This window comes from Melitaea cinxia, chromosome 5 (genome assembly GCF_905220565.1).
Source record: "Melitaea cinxia chromosome 5, ilMelCinx1.1, whole genome shotgun sequence".
Taxonomy (NCBI): domain Eukaryota; kingdom Metazoa; phylum Arthropoda; class Insecta; order Lepidoptera; family Nymphalidae; genus Melitaea; species Melitaea cinxia.
In genome coordinates this window covers 18540943-18554128 of record NC_059398.1, presented here as the reverse complement: position 1 = coordinate 18554128, position 13186 = coordinate 18540943, and positions in this window count along the sequence as shown.

Here is a 13186-nt window from a genome sequence, read left to right as displayed (position 1 = left end):
GCCGTCTAAATTTATTTAGTCAAATATTGTGTTTATATACGGGACTGATTTTATTAGTGTTATATTGGTTATCATTCATTAAAGTTTAATTCCTTACATCAAAACACTGGTAGTTTTATTAAGACGCCAGAGGGAGCTGAACGTTCCCAGGGTGACTAGCGTGGTCGCTACAAGTACTACAGTCTTGTATAACTACATATTATCAAAGGTAATTTGGTGAGGATTTGTCTAAATTCGTCATTATTTCGATGGCCGTGTCGAATAAGCTTACAAGAGCTCTTACACGAATGTTTCGCTACTCAAGATAAATTACGACCATGTAGACACGCATTTTATCTTTTAACCCCTTTATCTAGGGAGTCGTGTCGAATTTTGTGAAACAGTGTCCAATATCCTAACTATACATAGTTATACGCCCACGCCCAGTTTCATTTAAATTTAACAATGTTTATTTATTTTTTATTTATTTATTTATTTGGTACACCAACGATTGTTACAATGTTACTTACATCTACAGTATAATATTTAATTTATTTGTGCTAATTGCACAACCAGTTACAGGTATACTCCACGTGCTTTTATATTATGTATACAATAGAAAATTTCTTAGAAACTAAATTATGTGCTAAACACCAAGTCTAATAATCAATAAAAATAATAATAATAATAATAATAATTACAATAACCACTAAGTCAGCCTATTGGCAATTTCTGTTTTAAATCTAGTTAGAGACATGCAGTGTACGTCAATCGATCCCCCACACCTATTATAGAGCGTACAAATTCGTGAGATTGGCGAGTTTGCACCCAAAACTGTTCTACGAAGTGGACGAAAGAGTGGCTCAACCGGCTTGCGAGGTAGCCGAAGAGGGACTCTAAACATAAATTTTTCCAAAAGAGCTGGGCAACTTAGATAATTTCTCATAATTTTATAGAAAAAACAGAGATCAAGTAAGTCACGTCGGCTGTTTAAACTTTGCATTTTCAGTGACTCTAAAATATCATTATACGAGAGTGACTTCTTGTCTCTGTAATGATTGAAAACTAAATGCCGAACCAGCCGCTTTTGAATACGTTCTATACGTAATATGTGACAAGCATAATGTGGACGCCATACCACGCTACCATATTCAAGAACTGATCTCACAATACTATTATAGAGAGCTATTTTGGTTGATGAGCGCTTAAATGCCCTGACGTTTCTGATAACAAAACCTAACAGCTTGGAAGCTCTTCCAACCATGCCTTCAATATGCGGAACAAAAGTCATTCTGCCATCCAAAAATACTCCCAAATCTTTTACTACGTCAACTTCTTCTAGACTCACACCGTTAATAAAGTAGACCGATGAGATGGGAAACAATTTTTTCGTGAATTTTATGTGATTGCATTTCTTGATATTGAGCTCCATACCATTTCTTCCGCACCAGCGCACAAGAGCATTGAGGTCACTTTGTAGAAGGGAGACATCTTCTTCTGTGTCAATAACCTTCCATAACTTAAGGTCATCAGCATATAAGGAAGGGACAGAATGCTTTATGAAGTGGGGAAGGTCATTCACAAAGATGTTAAAAAGAATTGGACCGAGATGAGATCCCTGTGGCACTCCAGAGTTTATGTCACGTGGTGTAGAGGTAAAGCCGTTGACTACTACGTAAAAAATACGCCCAGAAAGGTATGATTCTAGCCAAGACAAGACAGAACCAACAACACCGTACGCCGACAACTTTTTTAACATAAGTTGGTGTGGAACTTTATCAAAGGCTTTGCTAAAGTCAGTGTACAGAGCGTCGACTTGTTTATTGCTATCAATGTGTTTTGTAATTTCTTCCACGTACAAAACCAGGTTTGTGTTTACCGATCTTCCTTTGACAAAACCATGCTGGTTTTCATTTAAATATTTACTAAAATAACTCTGAAGTACAGAACAGACCAAAGACTCAAAAACTTTTCCTAGGGTGGACAAGATGGAGATAGGCCTGTAGTTACTGAAAAGTTCAGCATCTCCAGATTTAAATATAGGGACGACCTGCGCTACTTTCCAGATAGAAGGAAATATTCCTGAAGTAAGGGAGCAATTAAAGATGACAAAAAGGGGTTCCACTAAATTTGAAGCGCAACGAGAGATGAATAATGGTGGGATTCGATCATGTCCAGCACCTTTAGATACATTAAGAGTGAGTAATTTTCTATAGATCTGCCTGCGAGATATACTTAGTGTCGATAAGCAATCACTAGAGAAGGCTAATTTCCCTGTCCAGCACTCATCAGCATCTTTATTATCAAAATTACGAAGAGGAGGACAGGAGCAAGAGGCAACCGAGGAGAAGCCGGTCGCGAAGGCATTACAAATGTCACTACCAGAATGCACTCGACGATCACCATCAATCATGACAGCAGGGATAGCTCCAGTACCACCACGCTTTGCTTTGACGTAGGACCAAAATAATTTTGGATTCTTTGAAATTCCATCCTCTATGTTCTGCAAATACGACTTATAGTTGGCTGAAGCCAGTTTATGGCAACGTTGAGTTAACAATTTAAAAGATATTAAATCCAGAGGATTTTTATATTTTTTATATCTTTGCCTGATCTTATTTTTCTCCCTAAGACGGTTAATTAGATCTTTACTGAACCACTGCGGATACTTATTCGTCTTAGGTTTGCTTGATGGGACGAAGTCATGTACTGCCTTGTTTATAACTTCTAAGAATTTCACAAGCAACCCATTAACATCCTTACACCCATCAAACAAAGATTCCCAATCAACATCAGCCAAAAAACTGTTGATTAAGTCATAATTAGCCTTATGAAAGTTAGGTCTGCTGGTATCGTTGTACTGTAATTTGGCAGTCAATTGACGAGAGATCTACAATAAGAGGAGGGTGTAGTGGATCGATAGGACACAACACGTCAATAGCCTCACTCACGTTACAAGATAACATTCTTGTTAAAATCAAATCAAGAGTTCTACCCATATAATTGGTGATGTTATTACATTGTTTTAAGCCATTTAAGTTAACAAAATCTAGAAAACATTGAAAAAGCGGTGATAAATGGTACGACAAATTGCCCACAGAAGCCCAATTCAAAGTTGACAAGTTGAAATCCCCAAAAATACATATTTGCGAGTTATAAAAGTCAGAAATTCGATTGAAATTGTCCACAAAGCATTTTACTATCGATAAGTTTGCCGGTGCATGTTAACTAAAACGAATTACTTTTTAAATATAATTATTAATTAAAGAGCTTTTGTGTGGCTACGGCGTACTGTGTGGCTACGGTACTAAAGAATATAGCCACCCCCTCTCTTCCCGTGGGTGTCGTAAGAGGCGACTAAGGGATAACACAGTTCCGCTACCACCTTGGAACTTAAAAAGCCGACCGATGGCGGGATAACCATCCAACTGCTGGCTTTAAAATACACAGGCCGAAGACGGGCAGCAGCGTCTTCGGTGCGACAAAGCCAGCCCTGCTGTCACCAACCCGCCTGCCCAGCGTGATGACTATGGGCAAAACACATAAGTTCACGTTATTTTTGACGTAAACTTGTGGAGGCCTATGTCCAGCAGTGGACTGTATAGGCTGTAATGATGAAGAGCTTTTTATATCGTAAATAAACAAATAAATATCTACACAATACACACACGGTCGTCTGTTCCTAAAGTAAGCAACTTAATGCTTGTGTTACAGGTAACAGCTGACTGGTAGACACATATTTCTTTTCGATAAACATACTTATAAATAATACATATATAAATATATAAATAAATATTTATATTACACCCAGACTCGGGGTGGGAATCGAACCCACAACCCTCGGAGCAGAAAGCAGGGTCACTACAAACTACCCCAAGCTAGCTATCTTCAATGTTCAGAATTAAATAGGTTCACGGGATTTTTTTTAATTAATGGATTCTTCAAATTTAGGTACACGTAACGATTGCCGGTGGCCGGGTGGGGTTTGCGGAAAACCGGCAAGTTGTCGCGAACTTGGAGAGCCCTATGTCTAGCTGTGAACTGCGATAGGTTGAAGAGAAGAAGAAGAAGCGGTTATAGTTTCGTTATAAAATTAGATTAACAATAATATAAAGCACAATTTTCTGTACAATAATATGTCAATGTCAAAAGAGATACGCAGTAAACATATGCATAGAAAATGACATACTCGTAAATAAATAATGCGTCAGTAACGAGTACAATTATTATAAATGTACATAAAAAATAGAGAAAATATTTACGTTAAATTACTTTCTTTATCTAAACTCTCAGAAGTATACTTTTTACATTTAAAACCTTAAATTTCTCAACACTTTCCATTTAGCAATTTTACTGTAATTTAAGTGATTCATAAATTCTCCGTGTTGTGGCGTTCGGTCGACAGCCGTTTGTAACGACATTGTTAATGTACTTAAGTGGTTAATAAAATACGCGTATACTTTCGCCATGAGTGAGGTTTTATGGAGAGTCATAAAATATATATTATGTATAAAAGTATATAAGTGAGTTGTAAGTTAGCAGCCCGACTGGGGAAGTACCTCGACCTTACAGAAGATCACAGCTAAATAATACTGTTTTCAGCAGTGATGTGTTTCTGTGGTGGTTAAGGTGAGCTCCTGAGAGGGTTTGGGGTAGGATCTGCAACGCACTTGCGATGCTTCTGGTGTTGCAGACGTCTGTAAGCTACGATAATCGCTTACCATCAGGGCCGTACGCTTATTCGCCGACCTACTTGTATAAAAGTATATTTCGCAAGAAATTTAGACAATTCACGTGCTTAAACTAATTAAAAACTCGAAAAGTAGCTTTAACAAACAATAAAACAAAATTTTATTGACAACTAATTGCAAATAATTACCACCTGACAAAGTGATAAAATCAAATAATGGAAATTCTACAGTCGTCAGGAACACGCCTTATATTGCTAGCAGTCAGTCAAGTACCACCTCGTGGGAAAATAGCCTGTGAATGAATCCTGCTTTCTGCTCCAGAGACTGCGGGTTTGGGTATGAGTCTTGGTGTAAGATTGTATTTATTTACATATTATTTATCAAAAAAGCACGTATCCTAATATATTTAGGAACAGACGACCGCGTGCGTATATTAAAAAATAGTTAGTAGACTTCACGATAATTATGACGTCATTTCTATTCGTTTATTTTATACTTATTAAAAGGTATTTGAAACAAAAGAAAATATAACTGAAGTGCATAAATATTTAAATAATACGAATAAAACAACGCCCACTCAATAGCTCGTAGAAAAAGCTAAAGGTCTCTGTCAGAGTTTCAAAGGCTCAGTAAAAATACATACGCTCATCATTTCAGCCTATCGCAGTCCATTGCTGGACATAGGCCTCCACAAGTTCGCGCCAAAAATGGCGTTAACTCATATGTGTTGCCCATAGTCACCACGCTGGGCAGGCGGGTTGGTGACCGCAGGGCTGGCTTTGTCGCACCGAAGACGCTGCTGCCCGTCTTCGGCCTGTGTATTTCAAAGCCAGCAGTTGGATGGTTATTCCGTCATCGGTCGGCTTTTTGAGTTCCAAGATGGGGGTGGAACTGTGTTATCCCTTAGTCGCCTCTTACGACACCCACAGGAAGAGAGGGGGTGGCTATATTCTTCATTGCCGTAACCACACAACATACGCTCAGACCATGACTAACATAAATATGTATGAACTAGCTGTGCCCTTTGGTTTCAGTCGCGTAAATCTGAAGAAACAACGTATTGATATTTTATATAACTTACGAGCTGTGCTCTGCGGTTTTACCCGTTAATTTGAAAATTATAGCCTGTAGCCTTCCTCGGGTAAAGGACTATCCTGTGATTGAAATAAACAAACTTTAAATAATTAGTGTAAATATACAAGTACTAGCTGTGCCCGCGGCTTCGCCCGCGTTGAAATCAGTTTGTCACAAAGTTTTCCCGGCAAACTTCCAGTGAAACTCTCATCAAAATCGTTCCGTAAATCTTCCTCTTGAAGCCCTCTCTCCATTGGTGTAACCGCATGAAAATCCGTTCAGTAGATTTTGAGGGAATCGATTACATACGCTTTTGGGGACTTTGTTTTATAATACACTAACTGTTGCCCGCGACTACGTCCGCGTGGTTATGAAGATATGCATTACTATTAAGATGCTTAACGCAAATTATTTTTTATTTCAGTCACTTGAAATGCTTATCACTCTGAGTAACTTTTTCAAAGGCACAATTTAGTATAATTTAATAGTTATTTTTATAAAACCTCTCTATACACCACATTCTTAGTTATATTTTCAGGCTGCAATATAAATTACCTATCGGGCGAACTTATAGCTGCTGTATATGTTTCATACAAACTATCAACCCACCCCAATTAAACCCCCTTAGCCGTGGAATATCACAAAATCCGTTCTTAGCGGACGTTTACTAACTATAATCTACCTCCCTGCTAAATTTCATCTTTGTCCATCTTGGATGGATGGACCATTCAGCGGTTTTTGAGTTCTCGTGATGAGTGAGTCAGTGACCTTTCTCTTTTATATATATAGATTACGATGTATTATTTGGACACTTCCTCACCATCTATAGATCATACATTTTAAATTTCAAGTCTCTTCCATCAAAAACATAGGACTTTCATACAAACTTCCAACCCCCGTTTTATCCTCTGGTTGAGTTTCGTAAAACCCGTTCTCAGCGGATGTTTACGCCCTATAAAGAACCTATCTGCAAAATTTCAAGTTTGTAGCTCTTATAGTTTCTCAGATTTCGTGATGACTGAGTCAACCTACCATCCCCCGTTTTAACACCAAAAGGGAGTTGATTTTTAAAGATACATTATTTGAACACCTTCTTACTATCTATAGAGCATACATTTTAAATTTCAAGTCTCTTACTTCAAAACATAGGACTTTCATACAAACTTTCAACCCCCGTTTTATCTCCTTAGGGGTCGAATTTCATAAAATTCGTTCTTAGCGGATGTTTACGCCTTATAAGGAGCCTATCTGCCAAATTTCAAGTTTTTAAGTATTATAGTTTCGGAGATTTCATGATGCGTAAGTCAACCTACGATCCGCCGTTTTAACCTCAAAAAGCAGTTGATTTCTAAAGATACATTATTTGAACACCTTTTCACCATCTATAGAGCTTACATTTTAAATTTCAAGTCTCTTACTTCAAAAATATAGGACTTTCATACAAACTTCCAACCCCCGTTTTACCTCATTAGTGGTCGAGTTTCGTTAAATCTGTTCTTAGCGGATGTTTACGACCTATAAGGAACCTAACTGCCAAATTTCAAGTTTGTAGCTATTATGGTTTCGGAGATTTCGTGATGAGTGAGTCAACCTACCATCCCCCGTTTTAACCCCAAAAGGGAGTTGATTTCTAAAGACACATTATTTGGACACTTTCTCACTATCTATAGAGCGTATATATAGAGCGTACATTTTAAATTTCAAGTCTCTTACTTCAAAAACATAGGACTTTCATACAAACTTCCAACCCCCGTTTCACCCCCTTAGGGGTCGAGTTTCGTAAAATCCGTTCTTAGCGGATGCCTACGCTCTATAAGGAATCTACCTGCCAAATTTCAAGTTTCTAGGTGTTATAGTTTCGGAGATTTCGTGATGAATGACCTTTCGCGTTTATATATATTATAGATAGATTTCTTATGAACCGCGATCGAACTCGTAACCGCTAAAGCAACAGCCATGACAGACAGCCGTGTGCTTGTCTGTTGACCTAGTTGTATAAAAAAACTTTAATAATTGAAAATGAAATATATTTAACCCGGTTAAAAATAGAAACAAGTTGCAAAAGATATACAAAACACTTTCAAATATAATTTGAAATAATTATATGTATGTAATTAATATTTTATTGTGTTAATGTATATTATGGTTGGCGGAGATATTTGCATTTCTTTATCTTGATAGCCGGAACAAGCGATCTAAACATTGACGGTTTGGTTCGATTCCCGCTCGAGATGGATTATTTATATAAATATTTCGTTTCGGTTTGGATGTGTGTCCTTGTGAGTTTCCCCACCGTGCCTCAGAGATCACCTTAATGTCTCGGTTCCGGTTGTTGTCGTATACACCTGATAGCGTTGTTCATAGTAGGGAATATATCCGCCAACCCGCAGTGGAGCAGCGTGGTGGATTAAGCTCTGATCCTTCTCCTACATGGGGAAAGAGGCCTATGCTCTGTAGTGGGATATTATTTTATTTATTGGTTTACCAACAGATATACATCAAATATAGTATTAAGAGTACAGTGTATATAAATCGTCATGTTAGGATGTAGATCCAATTACAGACAAACACAGCTTCCTCATTTTAAGTGAAAATAATGAAGGCGAGAGATTACAGGTTGAAGCGTATTATTACTAAATATTATAGCATTCGTATTATTCTGACCTAATAACTTTCACTCAACAGACAATTAAGCAATTAATAAAACAGAAATTGAATGTCAACACTAAAAATCTAATTTATAAACACTGCTTATTAAAGTTTTTACACAATGTTAATGAATAATATAACCTTAGCTTATCTTAAATCGCGTCCTTACACCTGCGTTAATCATAAAAATATGATTGTTATAAAATGAATGATGTCTAAAATTAAGCTACATAATTTAATAAATAATTCTAATTATAATTTTACATTATTTTTGAAACAAAACTGCAGCTAATGACCTAATTTGTGTAGAACGTGGAAATGATGCAATTAGTATGACAACAATGAAGAATAATAAAATAACTTCTATACTGTAATAAATAAGCAAACACTATTAACGATATTATATGATTATGACGATGCGTTGGCGCAGCGGTCATAGCACTGGCTGTTGCGACAGCGGTCGCGGGTTCGATTCCTGCTCTCGACAGTCATTTGTATCGGCCATATAGTTTGTCGTGGTCTGGGCGTTGTGCTTGTGTATTGTGTGTGTTTCCGGTCCCCCGATATAGGAGAAAATCCTACTGAGGGCCGATGAGTATGGAGTATTTATTTATTTATTTATTTATTTATTAATACTAAGACCTAACTTGAGAGACGTTGCCTTGTATTTTATACGCTTGAAGTTTAACTATTTTTTAATTTAGTGAAACTTCACAAATTTTCATAATATTTAAATTAACATAGTCAATATGATGAAACAACTTTTTAGGATTTTATCGCGGCTTATTATATTTTTTAGATGTCCGTCGTTTCATCCAGACAGTCCTTCCGTGACCATAGTTGCTGTTATTTTTATATCACTAGCTAAACGGCAAACAAGCGTACGGCTCACCTGAGGGTAAAAGATTACCGTAGCTTATAGACGCCTGCAACACCAGAAGCATCGCAAGCGCGTTGCCGCCCCACTCCCCAACCCAAAGGAGCTCTGGTCACCTTACTCACCAACAGGAACACAACACTGCTTAAAAACAGTACTATTTAGCTGTGATCTTCTGTAAGGTCGAGGTGCTACCCCAGTCGGGTTGGTCCATATTTTGAGCGGAAGATTCCTGCTGTGCCCTACCTCAGTTGCTACTGTAAAGTATTCGAAAGGTCAGGCATTTAAAAACTTAATGAAATCCGAAAAAGTTGTTTCATTACAATAACATAGCCAAATGTATTACGGAGAAAGTTAAACTTTAACTATAATACGAGACAGACATTACTTTGTTATTCTTTAAAATTAGAACAACGAAATTAAAACGATTTCCCTTAACAATGAAAGTCAAAAAATGTATTAAAATATTAATTTACGTGAATTACAGCCGTAATCAAATGCACATATCTAAACTAATATATTTTTTGGGTTCTCAAACGATGTCTTTGGAACATTATCACTAAAACCACGTTATTCAGAGGACTATATCGTTCTTACTATGAACTATATACATATTTACATATTTAACTGCTATAATGGGTCTGGAGACGTACCTTACAGAAGATTGCAGCTAAATAATACTGTTTTCAAGCAGTATTGTGTTCCTGTTGGTGAGTAAGGTGACCAGAGCTCCTGGGGGTATATTCTTAATGCCGTAACCACACAGCGTAAAAGTAAATGTAAAATATAATAATTAAAATTTGTATTTGTGATTACCGCTTAAAATTAACACACACGTATCCTTATTATCAAATATTCCAATGATACGGAAACTTACGTTTGATAGTCGAGCTCGCTCTTGACCGATTTCTATTATCTAAAATATAATTAACCTTAAAATCTAATTACGCTTAATTATAGTTTAAATAAATTTGTATTAATAATACGCATATGAAACAATAGCGTGTACATTTTTTGTACACTTCTATGAGGCCATGTGAACGCTTCTGTCCGTCTGTACACATGACCGTCAAAAAGTATTTCATCGGACGTGAAGACTGACACAGAATCAAGTAAACTTCGTGAAATATGAATAAGTAAAATACTGAATTCATTCTTGTAATTATAATGTTGTGTTATTATGAAAAAAAAATATCTATACATATAATAAAATGGTAGGAAAGTCAAAACTGGACATTGAATATTTTTTTAAAAGAATACTTTGGGTGTGATCTACAATCGATACCGAAGCCAAAAATATAGTTTTTAGAATTTTTGTCTGTTTGTCTCTATGTATGTCCGGGATAAACTCAAAAAGTACTGCATGGATTTACTTCAAATTTGGCACGAATATTATTAAGAAGCCGGGTCAATACATAAGCTACAAATCATCACGCTATCACCTACGGGGAACGAACAGTGAACCTTTATTTCTTCAACGCATTCTGTAACAACGTGTAATCTAACGACGCACATTTGAATGTTGTTATTATGTTAATTACCATACTATAAGCTAGCTTCTCACTATAAATAAAGACATTCTGTAGTATATTTAGTATCAGCATTGCACCCGTGCAAAGCCGGGGCGGGTCGCTAGTACAGAATAATTACTACAAGAGCCTTTCTATTCTTATACAATTAGGTCTGCAAACCGATGATTACCGTAGCCTATAGACGCCTGCAATAACAGAAGCGTCCCAAAAGCTTTCCTGACTCTACCCCCACTCCCCGCAGATACTCTGGTCACCTTACTCGCCAAAGACAAACAACACAACACTGCTTGGAAACAGTATTATTTTACTGTGATCTTCTGCAATAATAATAAAATATGATATTTCCTGCTCTGCCTTACCTCGTCGTCCTGACTAGGATATCCTATATCAAGGGTCACAGACACGGAGAACATAAGCTAAACGCATAGATCGCGAAAAAATATTAGTAAATGTATATTAATAAAATAAGCCAAGCTAATTGCCTGCTGTTTTGATGATCGATATGAATATTACGTTACACATCTTCAAGGTTGTGTAGTCATTTCAATGAATGATTGTTTAATTTTTTTATCAAGTAATTAGTTTATTTTTTGTGTGAAACTAAAGCTTTAAATCTTATGGTTAGTTAATAATATTAAGAGAACTAACGTCTCTTTGGACTGAACTATTTTATTTTATTATTTTTAGGAAAATTTACAGCTAGACAATTATATTATAGTTATGGAATTACTATTAAAAGGCCAATTACAAGTTTTCACTGTTTTTTTTTATATATATAAATTTATGTCCACAGGCTTATAGTGCCCGTGCTTTTGTTATTCCGATTTTTAGTTTTATTACTGATCGTTTACTTGTTACACTACTGCAGCTTACATTAAGAGAACTAACTATTCTATCTTAGTATCCCTAATGCACACGTGAGTCCACCGACCAAAATTATGCTAAACTTAATTGATATCTTATATGCAAAAAGACATAGAATTATATTGCGCCATACTTTAATTATTGTTGTCACTATTATAATTATTATTATTATCTATGTTTATATATACACTTACTTGCTATCTATAATATATGTACACTTATTGTCTAGTTAACGTATATGTACACTTATGGCCTACTTAACTTTTACTAAAAAAAGTTTTCACTGTTAGGAATTTATTTATGAACGCGTTGGTGCATTGATGACGATAATAATTGATTGCACTAGCGGTCACGGGTCAATCTCCGATTGTGACGAACCAATTTAAAGGCTACACAAGTGTCGTGGTCTGGGCGTTTATACTTGAGTGTTTTAGATTTCAAGACCCCTGACGCAAGATTCACATCCTACTGTGGTAGTACTTTGTGAGATATTTATTCAAAAAATATTTTATAGTAACTATTATTTGTATTATTTTGTGGTCTTTATAAACATGACGAAGTGTCAAATTATTTTTGTAAGAGAATGTTTTTGGTTAGGAAGGTTACTGCTTTCTCTGTGATACAAAAGTTGTAACTTCCGATCAATTTCATCACTTTTCGTTGATGATATAACAAGTATCATAAACAGGTTATATCGAGACATTTATACTTTTTTTGTATTATCATTAAACGACTCGTAACAAAAAATAATTATTAAATCATATTTGAATCTCGATTGCTTGATTAGTAATCGGTAATAAAAACTCGATCAAAGACGATGTCTAGTACGGTCTCATAAAAAGTAAATTTGTACAAAAAATTGGACGACTTTTTTGACGCAAATCTTTCGTTCACAGAAAATTTATTTATAAATTAGTTAAATATTTTTAAATTTGTAATGTTTCAAACGCTCTAGTGTAGAGGTACGTCTGCCATGCACGCGCCTAGCAACCCGTGGTTTACGGGTTTGATCCCGGCTTGGGATGGATATTTGTATTTGTCCAGATATGTATATCCGGTTTGGATGTATGTCCTTGTGGGTCTCCCCACCGTGCCTCGGACAGCACGTTAAGCTGTCGGTACCGGTTGTTATCATATACACGTAACAGCGATATCCAAGCGTTTTATTTCTTATGATGACGGAATTACTAAAATGAATATGATAGCTTTTAGCAATTACCAATTACTAACAACCAAACTTAATTTATGTACTAACATCTATCTATCTATAATATATATAAACGCGAAAGGTCATTCATCACGAAATCTCCGAAACTATAACACCTACAAACTTGAAATTTGGCAGGTAGGCTCCTTATAGGATGTAGACATCCGCTAAGAACGGATTTTACGAAACTCAACCCCTAAGGGGGTAAAATGGGGGTTGGAAGTTTGTATGAGAGTCCCATGTTTTTGACGTAAGAAATTTGAAATTTAAAATGTAAGCTCTATAGATAGATGGTGAAAAGGTGTCCGAATAA